The sequence below is a fragment of the Gossypium arboreum genome, chromosome 3 (genome assembly GCF_025698485.1).
Source record: "Gossypium arboreum isolate Shixiya-1 chromosome 3, ASM2569848v2, whole genome shotgun sequence".
Classification (NCBI taxonomy): domain Eukaryota; kingdom Viridiplantae; phylum Streptophyta; class Magnoliopsida; order Malvales; family Malvaceae; genus Gossypium; species Gossypium arboreum.
In genome coordinates, this window is record NC_069072.1 from 51,105,725 (window position 1) to 51,120,104 (window position 14,380).

Consider the following 14,380-nt stretch of genomic DNA (forward strand, 5'->3'; position numbering starts at 1 on the left):
ATAAGCATAAAATATAACAATTAATTATTTTTGTGACTCGGTTTTGTGGTCCCGAAACCACTTTCTGACTAGGGTCAAATTAGGGGTGTCACATTTCCGACTAGGGTCAATTTAGGGCTGTCACAACTCTCCCCCACTTAAGAAATTTTCGTCCCCGAAATCTTACCGGTAAATAGGTTTGGGTATCGTTCTTTCATAGAGTTCTCGGTTTCCCAAGTAGCTTCTTCGATTCCGTGTTTGAGCCATAACACCTTTACTAACGAAACCCTTTTGTTTCGCAACTCTTTCACTTCACGAGCTAGGATACGAATCGGCTCTTTTTCATAACTCAAGTCAGATTGAATTTCAACCTCTGATGGACTAATTATGTGCGAAGGATCAGATCTGTAACGTCGAAACATCGAAACATGAAAAACATTGTGAATCCTTTCAAGTTCAGGGGGGAAAAGCAACCTATATGCAATTGGACCAACTCGTTTGGAGATTTCGTACGGCCCAATGAATCTCAGACTCAGTTTGCCCTTACGGCTAAATCTGAGTATCTTTTTCCAAGGTGAAACCTTAAGAAACACTTTTCTCCCACCTGATACTCAATATCTCTTCGTTTTAAATCCGCGTCGACTTACGACGATCGGATCTCCTTGAACTTTCACGAATTATTTTTACTTTCGCTCGGCATCTTTAATCAAATCAACTCCGAAAATTTTACTTTCACAGAGCTCCGTCCAAAACAATGGTGTGCGGCATTTACGACCGTACAAAGCCTCGTAAGGTGCCATCTTAATACTTGATTGAAAACTATTGTTGTAAGCGAATTCAATCAAAGGTAAATACCGTTCCCATGAACCATTAAACTCAAGGATGCAACATCTCAACATATCCTCGAGTATCTGAATTATCCGCTCGGATTGGCCATCGGTTTGGGGACGAAAAGCAGTGCTAAAATGCAGCTTGGTACCCAAAGCTTCTTGCAATTTCTTCCAAAATTGCGAGGTGAATCTCGGATCTCTGTCCGACACAATAGAAATGGGTACCCCGTGTAATCTTACAATCTGAGAAACATACATTTCAGCTAATTTATCCAATGAATAATCCGTACGTACGGGAATAAAATGAGCCGACTTAGTCAGTCTATCAATAACAACCCAAATCGCATTTTTCTTAGTTGCCGACAATGGCAACCCAGATACAAAATCCATCGTGACTCGATCCCATTTCCATTCAGGTATCATAATCGGCTGAAGTAAACCTGTAGGCACTTGATGTTCCGCCTTCACTTGTTGGCATATTAAACACTTCGAAACAAAATCGAAAATGTCTCGTTTCATACCATGCCACCAAAACTGACGTCTCAGATCATTGTACATTTTTGTACTCCCGGGTGAATTGACATTCGGCTACAATGAGCTTCGTTTAGAATCATCGAAATAAGTTCTGAATTTCTTGGAACACACAAACGACTTCTGAACCTCAAACAATCGTCATCATCAATTTGAAACTCTGATTCCATATTCGAAACACATTCAGCCCGTCTTGCGACCAATTCATCATCGACTTTCTGAGCTTCACGAATTTGATGAATCAACAATGGTTTGGCCTTTAATTTTGCTACTAACACATTGTCGGATAGAACAGACAAGTGTACATTCATTGCTCGAAAAGTAAATAGTGATTTACGACTTAAAGTATCCGCAACCACATTAGCCTTTCCCAGGTGATAGTCAATGACAAGCTCATAATCTTTTAACAACTCGAGCCAACGTCTTTGTCGCAGATTCAAGTCTCTTTGAGTCATCAAATATTTGAGACTTTTGTGATCTGAATATACATGGCACTTCTCACCAAATAAGTAATGTCGCCATATTTTCAAAGCGAACACGATGGCAGCTAGTTCGAGATCATGGGTCAGATAATTTTTCTCATGTGGCTTCAGTTGTCTCGATGCATAAGCTACAACTCGACCCTCTTGCATCAATACGCAACCCAACCCAAGTAGGGATGCATCACTATAAATGACAAACTCTTTGCCCGATTCGAGTTGCACTAGTATCGAGCTTCACCAAATAAGTTTTCGATTGATTGAAACTTTTCGACACTTTTACGTCCATTCAAACTTAACATCTTTACAAGTAGTTTCGTTATTGGTGTGGCTATCATCGAGAAACCCTTTACAAAGCGTCTGTAGTAACCAAAGTCCCAAAAGCTCCGAACTTCAGTAATATTTCTCGGAGGCTTCCAGTTAAGTATGGCTGAAATTTTGCTCGAATCAACTCGAATACTCGATGCAGATACCACATGTCCCAAGAAGCTAACCTCTCTTAACCAGAAATCGCACTTACTGAACTTAGCATACAACTGCTTATCTCGTAAAATTTGCAACACTAATCCCAGGTGTTCAGCATGATCGGTTTCATTTCTCGAATAGACCAAAATATCATCGATAAACACAACTACAAACCGATCTAAATACGGTCTGAAGATCCGATTCATCAGACCCATAAATACCGCGTTGGCATTAGTGAGCCCAAACGGCATCACTAAGAATTCGTAGTGATCGTATCTCGTTCTGAAAGCAGTTTTGGGTATATCCGAATCTCGAATTCATGAATCGATAATAACCCGATCTCAAATCTATCTTTGAAAACACCGAGGCTCCCTTTAGTTGATCAAACAAATCATCAATACGCGGTAACGGATATTTATTCTTTATTGTCACTTTATTCAGCTGACGATAGTCGATGCACAACCTAATGGTTCCGTCCTTCTTTTCACAAACAATCTTGGTGCACCCAAGGTGAGAAACTTGGTCGAGCGAAACCTCTATCCGTCAACTCTTGCAACCGAGTCATCAACTCTTTTAACTCGGTTGGCGCCATACGATCTGAGCTATCGAAATCGGTGTAGTCCTAGGTACAAGCTCAATACCAAACTCTACCTCCCGAATAGGTGGTAAACCCGTAATTCTTCGGAAAAACATCCGGTATTCACAAACCACCAAGCAGATTCGTGTTTCTTTTCTAAGTCTTTGTCATCAAGTACATACGCAAGGTATGCTTCACACCCTTTCTTACATATTTCGAGCCAACATCGATGATATTACAAATGGCAACCCATTCAAGTCGAGAGACTCAACTCAGATTATCTCGTTATTTACACACCTCAAATCAATGGTTTTTCTTTTGCAATTTACAATTGCATCATGTACTGATCAACCAATCCATACCGAGGATAACATCAAATTCATCAAATGGTAAAAGCATCGGTCACCGGAAAGCAGAGCCTCGGATTATTAAGGGCATTTCTTACACACCTTGTCGACAAGCACATAACGACCCAAGGATTTGACACCGAATTACGAACTCAAGAGACTCAACAGTAAAGTCTTCTTGGATGCTAAGGTTTCACATATATAAGAATGAGTAGAACCGTGGTCAATCAAAGCAATCACATTAGTATCAAAGAGAGTAAAAGTATCGGTAATAACATCGGCGAGGAAGCATCCTCGCGTCGATATAGCATAAGCTCTAGCAGGAGCACGAGCCTCAGATCTGGTTGTAGCATCTCTAGATCCTCTCTGACCGCCACTAGCATTGCCCGTATTTCTAGATGGTCTACCCCGAGCAGTAGTAGCACCCGGTTTCCCACTCTGGTTTACATTCTGTTCAGACAATCTCGGGCAATCTTTAATAAAGTGGTCAGCTGATCCGCACTTGTAATAGGAGCGGTCATGGAATCTACAACTCCCCGAATGCCATTTACCACAATAGGAGCGGGCATTCCGTTCTGTCTCGACGATCATTTCTAACACTGGCGACCGAAGTGACTCGTGCACTCACAGGGGGTCGATCACGATCTCGTCTAGAAAAGCCCGAAGTGTCTCTAGATCGGCCTAAATCATCTCTAAATTTCTTCGATGACTGTTGAAAGGGCTTTCAAAGATCTCTTACTGAAACTCCTTTGCTCCCATATCGGTTTTTCTTTTCTCCTCATCGAGCTCCTCGGCTTTGCAAGCTCGCTCGACAAGTACCACAAATTCTCGGATTTCTAAAATGCCAACATACGACTTTATATCATCGTTCACCCATCCTCGAACGTTTACACATCACGACTTCAAGAAATGCATTCTCGAGCGCATCGCTAAGCCTTACAAACTTTCGTTCATAATCGATGAACCGACATGGAACCTTGTTTAAGTTCAAGAAATTCCTTCCGCTTTTGATCAATGAATCTATGATCGATATACTTTTTTCAAACTCGGTTTGGAAAAACTCCCAAGTTACTTGCTCTCTGGCACAAGAAATCAACGTATTCCACCAATAGTAGGCGAATCACGTAGCAAGGAGATAGTAAACTTTAGGCATTCATCGTGTGCAAGATAGTTCATCGAAAATTCGAATAGTGTTGTCCATCCAAAATTCAAATTTTGCTCGGCATCATCACTGTCCGTAGCTTTAAATTCAGTAGCCCCGTGTTTTCGGATTCTGTCAACTGGGGGCTTATTTGACCTTATTTGGTTAGTTACTGGAGGTATTGTAGGTGCGGGGGTTGTATTAGTCGGGAATGGAGGTTGTGGAACAGCCGTATTAGTTCGAATGTATTGGTTGAACCAATCATTCATCACGCTATAAAAAGCTTGTCTAGCTTCATCATTCTGATTACTAGCAATAGGTTGAGAGTCCGCCGGCACTGTCCCTTGTGCGGGAGCAGGCGCTACACTCTCAAGATCATCAGCTACCGTTCGGTTGGGATCGGGATCCATTTCTATAAGGAAACACATTTTAACTGTCAGAAATCACCACACTATCAAATAAACACATAATGGCATGTATAGCTAGACCCAAACGTATTACGGTAGTCCTAGAATCGACTAAACCGTAGCTCTGATACCAATAAAATTGTAACACCCCGTACCCAAGACCGTTGCCGGAGTCGGACACGAGGTGTTAACGGACTTCATTCACTTATTTATACAGTTCATTTTACCATTTCCAGACAAGCTGGGTAACTGCATCACTGTCACCTTAAAAATCATATCTCGAGTTCCAAAACTCAAAAACTGATTCCGTAAATTTTCCATGAAACTAGACTCATATATCCATCTACAAGTTTTTTTATAGAATTTTTGGTCGGGCCAATTAGTACAGTTTATTAGTTAAAGTCTCCCCTGTTACAGGGTTCGACTACTCTGACCTTCATGTATTACGACTTAGATATCTTCCTACACAGGGCTTCAATACTTATGCCGTTTGTTTCTAAAGAAACTAGACTCGAAAAGGAATCTGTACATATAGGGCATGACTTCTAATTATCTCTGGTTAATTTATAGTGAATTTTAAAATTCAGAACAGGGGATCCAGAGGTTGCTCTGGCCCTGTTTTACGAAAACTTAAACATCCCTTAAAATACGGCTCATATGATTGTTTCGTTTATTCCATATGAAAATAGACTCATCAAGGTTTGATTTCATAATTTATTTGCTATTTAATTCCATTCCTACTATTTTTAGTGATTTTTCAAATTCACATCACTGCTGCTGTCAGCATCTGTTTTTAAGGTAGACTATACCTATTTCATGATTTTCCATGGATCAACTAGCCATTTGTCGTACATAGCAGTAAAATGATCGTGATTAACCATTCCAATGGCTAATCATTACCAAGAATTTCCATACCACTCAATGAACAATATACAAAATGATTATAATGCTATGCTCAAGATATATAAGCCATTTTCGCATGGCTATCCAAATTTATACAATACCAAAAGGTACATGACCAACAACAAAAGGGCAGTCCTATACATGCCATTTTCAGAGTTCATCTAAAAGAGTACCAAAAGGGCTTTGATAGTGTGGATGACTTCAACTTTGACACTCCTGAGTCCGATAGCTGACGAACCAAAGTCTATAAAACAGAGAATCAAAGAAACGGAATAAGCATTTAATGCTTAGTAAGTTTTGAGTAATGAAATCATGCACAACTGAAGTATAGCATTCATATGACTAAACGAATAATTTCATATACACATATTCTCAAAATCGTACCTACTTCACATTTCCAACCCTTATATTCATACATAAGGAATCAACTTGACTAAAGGCCGGAAGCTTGTTAATCGATTGAGCGAATACTATTTAAAAGGAATCAATTATTCCAATGCATATATGAAACATACCTCATCGTTGGGATTTTACGAGCGTATTAATTGAAATTATTACAGCAAGATTGCTCATTCCCAAACCCAAGTATCTTTGGGATTTAGCCGGATATAACCACTCGCACAAGGCCTTCGGGTCTTAGCCCGGATATGGTCACTAGCATAAATGCCTTCGGGACTTAGCCCGGATATAGTCGCTAGCACAAATGCCTTCGGGTCTTAGCCCGGATATAGCAACTCGCAAAAATACCTTCGGATCTTAGTCCGGATATAGTCACTAGCATAAAAGCCTTCGGGACTTAGCCTGGATATCATTCGAATAACCATGCACATATATCAATAAATCATGACACATCCATATTTCATTTTCATTACCAAAGCTCAAACACAAGACACTTATCACACTTACTAATTTCGGCTCAATAGCCACATACAAAGAGCATGATTTAGATTGGCTTTATAACATGATCTCTATACACATTCGGCTACCCGTCATAGGTATAAACTAATCACCTCAATATATAATTCAAGTAGAATCATTATATCACCGTTTATTTGTCATATTTATATGTCATGACCTAATCGAATCATAATCTAAGTTCCATTACTCGAAAACTTACCTCGGATGTTGTCGAACGATTTCAACGTCTATTCGATCACCTTTTTCTTTCCTTTATCGGATTTAGTTCCCCTTTGCTCTTGAGCTTAATTTAACAAATAAATTGATTTAATCATTTTGAACATCAAAGAGAAATTCAAGGTACTTAGCCCATGTATATTAGGCATTAGAGTCATATATGTATGAAATCATGAATCAAATTCAACATATTATCCAATATTCTCCTTTAGCCGATTTTCTAAGTCAAGATAAAGCCATCAATATGCTTACCTATAGCCGAACGTACAACATCAATCTATGTATTCATTCATGTGGCCGAATATGCATGTCTATGTTGAGGCCGATTGTATACTTAATACATTCTACAAGTATGGTCACTTGTATTGACTAAACACCATTTTGTTTCAAGTTCAAAACTCGGCTAATACACATATATACACTAGTAATCAAATACTAACATTTGCACTTCACCTTAATAGCTAGCTTAGAAAACCTTAATTTAACATATAATTGTTCATAACATAATTAAAGCATCCTCTCCATTCCATCAATTCAACACATGCATTACTCAATAATATTCAAAATCATATTCGACCTTAGTACACAACTTGCTAGCCGGATTTTCTCCATCTAGCAACTAATGCACATATGTGCTCATTTGTTAGACTCTACTTCATCTAACTACTAACCCCCTTTTTTTTTTCATCCAAATAACATGAACAACAACCATATTTCTCTTCTACTTCCTACCATGGCCGAATGCTCAAGACACCATACCATGATTTTCATAATTTTGACATGGGTTACTAAAATAACTTGATACCTCATCAACACAACATCAACACCAACCAAGAATGACAACATCCATGGCCGAGTATCATCTCCATCAAGTAGAAAAAAGAATTAAACCATGGGCTAGGTAGAATTCAAACTAACATCTAAAAATATGCATGAATTTCATGGAATAACATCAAACATACCTTTTTGAAGACTAGAAGGAGTGGCCGAATATTTTACTTCCCCTTCCCCCTTCTTCTTAGCATTTTCGGCCAAGGATGTTAAAAGATGAACACATTTTTTTTCTTTGTTTTCTTCCTTCAATTCACGGCAATGGAGGAGCAACCACACAAATTTTTTTTTTTGTTTCTCCTCCTACTAACCACTATTATTTTATTACCCATGTTCTTTATTTTATTATTCCTAACATAAAACACTAACATAAAATGTTTATAATACATTTTAACCCATAGCATGGCCGGCCACCATCCTAAGTTTTGGGTAATTTGACATGCAAGGACAACATTTTCTAACATGCATCAATAGGCCACTTTAACATTTGCCTAGCACATTTCTAAATTTTCTCACACAAGTCCTATTTAGCAAAATTCACTTACAATTAACAAAATTCAAACATGAAATTTTCACACATGCCTATATACATATAATAAGCATCAAATATAACGGTTAATTATTTTTATGACTCGGTTTTGTGGTCCCGAAACCACTTTCCGACTAGGGTCAATTTAGGGCTGTCACAATACATGTGACCTAGCTACGTTCCATCTATATTATTCAATTTTTTCGAATGTTCAACAGGGATTTCTCTCTCTTTTCCAACAATTTCCACCTATCTCTAGGCGCGCAACCAACTCCGCTTAGTTATGACAAATTTACTCTTAGACAGGGTCTATTCCTCCTCTGAATAAGAACTTAACTTGAACCAATATCCTGGAATATCAAAACAAGAATTAAGAACACATAATTAAGAACAAGTCAAATATTTATCATACAATTCAGATAATAATAACAAGATCCGTCTTAGGTTTCATTCACCTTAGGTATTTAGGGGTTTTAGTTCATACTAATGAAAGAAAACATCTCAAAAGAATAAAAATAACAAAACATAAGAAAACCCAAAACTCCTGAGGGAATTTGAAGGGAGATATTCAGTCTTGATGGTGAATCCGGCTTTTGAGATGGATCGATCGGCTTTCCTTGAGCAATTCTTTGCTTCCTCCTCTGCGTCCCCCTATCTAAGTGCCTTCTCAAGTGTTTAAATAGGCTTTGGAATGCCTAAGAGCCCTCAAAATTGGCCTTTTCCGAATTGGACGGAACTTGGGCTTGGCAGGGACACGCCCGTGGGCGATTGCTTAAGGTCATGGTCAAGGCTGTTAAATGGGCACTGGCTGTTATCTACCCGTGTCAATCGTCCTTTGACCTTGCCAAAGGGGCACGGTCGTGTGGTCTGCCCGTGTGAGGAAGTCCAGGCCATGTTCATTTCATACATTGGCCCATTTTCTCCATTTTGGCTCGTTTCTCATTTCTTTCACTCTCCTATGCTCACCTAAGTATAAAACCTGAAATTAAGGCATTAGGAGCATCAAATTCACCAATTTTAAGGAAAAATCATCCATAAAAAGTGCTAAGCATGGGATAGAAATATGTATAAATTACGGTTTATCAAATACCCCCACACTTAAGCATTTGCTTGTCCTCAAGCAAAATCCTCAACTCATAATCAAAATAAATTCTTCTCAACTTATAATTTCTATTGATAATATCTCAAAATAATCCATAGGTAATCATACATTGAAAATTCAACTAAAAGAACCTCAAAGTTTCAAACATTCCAAGTTGAGCATTTTATTATGAAAACATAGGTGTCTCCCCTTATCTAAGTAATTACCTTTGATTTAAAATAGCACATAGTTTCACATCCTCTCTAAAGATTCACTCAAATCACTCGAGGTGTTTATGTACAATAAATGAAGCACTCAATAGTCAATAATGAAAAGTCATTACCATAGGCTTGCGTGAAAATCAAATCTCCACCACTATAAATTGAAATGATAAATCAATCAAAAGGTCTTTAGAGGATTGTAACGTGGCTTTGGTTAGAGGGTGTGGTCACAAGCTGAAAGAAAGGGTTAGAATCGAGATTGAATTGAAAAATTGCCTAACTAGAAAAATGACTAGTCATCAATTGCATACAATAGAGCTTTTTTTCAGAATATGGAATTTAACTTCTTTAGCTCAGAAGATCACTACTACTAATATGTATACATATATATATATATATATTAAGAACAAGTCAAATTACAAAATAGAATAAAACATAGCTAAGCAACTATTCCAACTCAAATCTCGACAAAAATAGGGATCAAATTAATTTAGGGGATTTCAACAATAAAGAGTTATGGGTTAATATTGAGGGTAAATCAATGAATGAGTTGTTAGGCTCAAGGGGGTTCACTAATGGTTAATTGTGAAGGTAGGCTTTTATGGAGTGAGTAGGTTAAACCTAAGTGCCTTTATCATTTTGACATATCATATCAAATGGTGTGGTTTTGACATGCATAATCAAGCAAGTTCTAGAATAACAATTCAATACTGACGCACTCATAATGAAAGTGAGCATGAAAGAAATAATAGATGCTCTAAAGGCTCAATATCTCACAAAAATTATGGTTTTCTTGATGTTTAAACTTGTGACTTCCAACTCAAAATAATACCTAAACTTGGGGAAACAACCTAAAAGTTTTTAATTCTTCAAAAATCAACTTATCATGCTTGATTCCCTAATGTCTTAAAGTTTAAGCAATCAACGCATAAATGCCTATGTTTTAATTCAAGATATACCAATAAACATTATAGACTAGTTGGAATTCATTCTTATAAAGATATGAGAAGATCACATGAGAATAAAACAAAATTCAGGGATTTTTCTAATATAAAAGACCCCCCACACTTAAGATGTACATTACCCTCAATGTACAAAGGTAGATATAATGAAAAAAATAGATTCATAATCATAAGATATGAAGAGAAGTTAAACTTCCTGAATGATGAATGGATTCCTTGAACTGGAGTTTTGGAGGATAATTGGCGTGAGACTGGAGGAGGATACTCCGGTGGTGGTAGAGGTTCATTAGTCCATAAGTCCTGCGCCAAAAGAATATTATATCTGGTGGTAGCTATGGTCGTGGCCGAGCAGGACATGGCAGTCATGGAGAACCTTTCCCGGTGGAGTTTTTAGTTCCTATGCGAGGATGAGCTTTGGAGCTCTTTCTGACTATGATAAAATCAGGAACTCTTTAAGAGGTATACTGAAGCATAATTACTCGTAATGAAATAGCCGAAGAATGAAAATTGTAAAAACTCAGGATAAAATAGTATTAAAAGGAAATAAAAAATTAATTTCAAAATATAGAGATAAAAATAAAATAAATAAATAATAGGTGTTTATAGAGAAATTGGGGCACACGGCTGTGGGGCACGCCCGTGTGCTCTAACCTCATCCCGTGCGTTTCGTAATTTTTGAAATTAGGCGCATTGGTGTACACGACCATGTTACACGGCCGTGTCGATCTCCGTTCGCTTCTCCCATGCTCGTGTATGCAAGCGCACACCCGTGTTAAATTGACAGGTGTACCCACAGTTTTAAAACACGAGCGTGTTACACGCCCGTGTTATTTTGGCAGTTTCGCCTACGGCCATGTTGCACGGCAGTGGCTACTTATCGCATCCCGTGTTTGTGAAAAAAATTTTGCCCTGTTTTCACACGACCATATCGCACGGTCGTGTTCCATCCCGTGGTATATGCACGGATTACGGTACACTGTGTGCCTGGTCGTGTGGTTTTGAAAAGCCTGTGTTCAATAATTTGGTTAGTATGTTAGATTTTAAAACTAAAATTTAAAGAAAGTAATATTGTTAGTGCTCGGGTTGCCTTCCGAGAAGCGCTTATTTATAGTCTAAGCTTGACTTACCTCCCCATTGAATGGTCATGGTGGTTCGATGAGTTTATACTCCTCATTCTTACTATGAATCCCCTCAAAATAAGGTTTTAGGAGGGTATTGTTTACCTTAAAGGTGCCGAATTTGGGATTACTTACCTCGATTGTACCAAATGGGAAAATGCTAAGTACTGTAAGAGGAATTTCTTCATTTGGTTTGGCAGTGTCAATGTGAGGATCTGCGGCATCTAATGAAACTTTATCTCCAACCTTAAGTTGATTTGGTGAGGCATTGGGCTCGTTCTAGCGTATTTTTGGTTTATCGTGTTTTCTTGGTTTAAATGTCAGCCATTCATCTAACTCCTCGATTTGTAACCTTCGTTCTCTATGGGTAGATTCTTTGTTGTGGATTGAACATGGCTCATGTGTGTCCTTCAAACTTATTTCCAGCAAAATAGGTTGCACTGTATGATCAGTCTTAGTAGAACAATTTGTACAATCACCTTCAATTTTCGATGTGTTGTTCGGGCTGCGAGCTTGAAGGTTGATTGTTTCGTCTCCTACGAAGTGTGAGTTCACCTGTGCCAAGGTCAATAATTGTTCTAGCAGTTGCTAAAAAAGGCCTTCCCAAAATTAAAGGAACATTACTGTCCTCTTCTATGTCTAAAACAACAAAATCAACTTGGAATATAAAATTGTCTATTTTAATGAGTACGTCTTCAATGATACCCCTAGGAAATCTGACAGTTTTATCTGCTAATTGAATGCTCATCCTAGTTTGTTTGGGTTTCCCTAGACCTAGTTGCCTAAACAATTTGTAAGGCATAACATTGATACTAGCCCCTAGATCAGCTAACACATTATTAACATCTAAACTACCAATTAAACAAGGAATCGTAAAACTCCCTAGATCTTTTAGTTTTTTGGGTAGCTTATTCTGAAGAATGGTTGAGCAAACCGCGTTCAGCTCCACATGCGACCTTTCATCTAACTTTCGTTTATTTGCTAGAAACTCCTTTAAAAATTTGACTGCGTTCAGCATCTGCGAAAGTGCTTCAATAAATGGTAGGTTAATATGTAGTTTCTTTAAAAGTTTAAGGAATTTACCAAATTGTTCGCCTGAGCGGTCTTTCCTTGTAGCACACACGAGGTTTATATTCTGTATTTATCGATTTTTGTTCGTTTTGGCCTACCTCATTCTTACCTTCGCTTACCACCGGTTCTGGCCTTGGTTTTGCCACTAACCCATTCTCATCTTGAATGGCAATTGCGTTGAGTTGCTCCCTTGGGTTAGATTCAGTGTTGCTTGGCAGGCTACCTTGTGGTCGTTCGGAAATAAACTTGGTGAGCTGTCCAATCTGAGTTTCGAGCCCCTGGATTGATGCTTGTTGATTTTTAAGTGCCGTCTCGGTATTTTGAAAAGAGTCTCTGACACCGAGATGAATTTGGTTAGCATCTCCTCAAGGTTCAAATTTTTCTCCTGCTGGTATGATGGTTGCTGAAGGCCTGGAGGGAGTGGTGGTTTCTGATTTCCTTGGCCTCCCCATGAAAAATTTGGGTGATTCCTCCAACCTGCATTGTAAGTATTGCTATAAGGATTGTTTTAAGATCGAGGATTATTACCCATGTAATTTAACTGCTCATTCTCCATGTTGTGGCCATAAGGTGGGTATTTTGAATTGCTCGATCCACCTCCATTTGCTTCGCACTGCATTACTGGGTGAACTTGTGAAGAACTAAAAAAACCATCAATTTTCTTATTCAAGAGTTCTACCTGATTACAGAGCATGGTGACCGAATCGACGCTATAAACACCGGCTGTTTTTGTTGGCTTTGTCCTCATGACTTGCCACTGATAGTTATTCAGTGACATTTCTTCTATAAATTCATAAGCATCTTCAGGTGTTTTATTATTGATGGTTCCGCCAGCAGTTGTGTCAACTATTTGTTGGGTCGAAGGATTCAGGCCATTATGAAAAGTTTGAACCTGTAGCCAGAGTGGTAACCCATGGTGAGGGCATTTTCGCAAAAGGTCTTTGTATCTCTCCTATGCATCGTAAAGTGTCTCTAAATCCATCTGCACAAAAGAAGAGATATCATTACGTAATTTAGCCGTTTTAGCCGGCAAAAAATATTTTAGTAAAAACTTTTCAGTCATTTATTCCCAAGTAGTGATTGGCCCCCGTGGTAATGAATTCAACCACTATTTAGCTTTGTTTCTCAAAGAAAAAGGGAATAATCGAAGGTGAATGGCGTCATCAGAAACACCATTAATTTTAAATGTATCGCATAGTTCCAAAAAATTTGCCAAGTGAGCGTTGGGATCTTTGTCCTGCAAACCATCAAACTGAACAAATTACTGTATCATTTGAATTGTGTTAGGTTTTAGTCCAAAAGTAGTTGCAACTACAGTAGGTCTAACTATGCTCGATTTAGTTCCTATTAAAGAAGGTTTAGCATAATCATACATAGTACGCGGAGCAGGATTCTAATTTACTGGATTAATAGCAATCGCAGGAGGTATCAGGTTTTCCTGATTTTTATCCATCTCCTTGGTTGTGGTTTGAATATCATCCTCTTGCTCGTTCTCTGTGTATCTTAAGCTTCACCTTAGTTCTCTTTGGTTTCTGCAAACTGTGCGATCGATCTTACTATCAAAAAGTAATAGTCTTGACGGGTTTCTCCTGGTCATAAACTAGAAAAACCTGTTAGAAGAAAATAAATGAAGAATTAGAAAATAAAATAAAAATTTAAATTGCAGTAAAAGTAAATGGCTAAAGTAATAAAAATCGAGTGTTCCTAATATCTTAGTTCCCCGACAATAGCGTAAAAAACTTGATATGTGATATTCGTGATAGGTTTTAAATAT

The 14,380-nt window shown here is 38.2% G+C and overlaps 1 non-coding gene across 1 annotated transcript; it reads left to right on the plus strand.

Annotated features, from left to right (window-relative positions):
- The first annotated feature begins 13,514 nt into the window (after nt 1-13,514).
- Nucleotides 13,515-13,621, plus strand: LOC128291384 (small nucleolar RNA R71). Its single transcript, XR_008281158.1, has one exon. It is a non-coding gene; the product is annotated as a small nucleolar RNA R71 (small nucleolar RNA).
- Nucleotides 13,622-14,380: the final 759 nt, after the last annotated feature.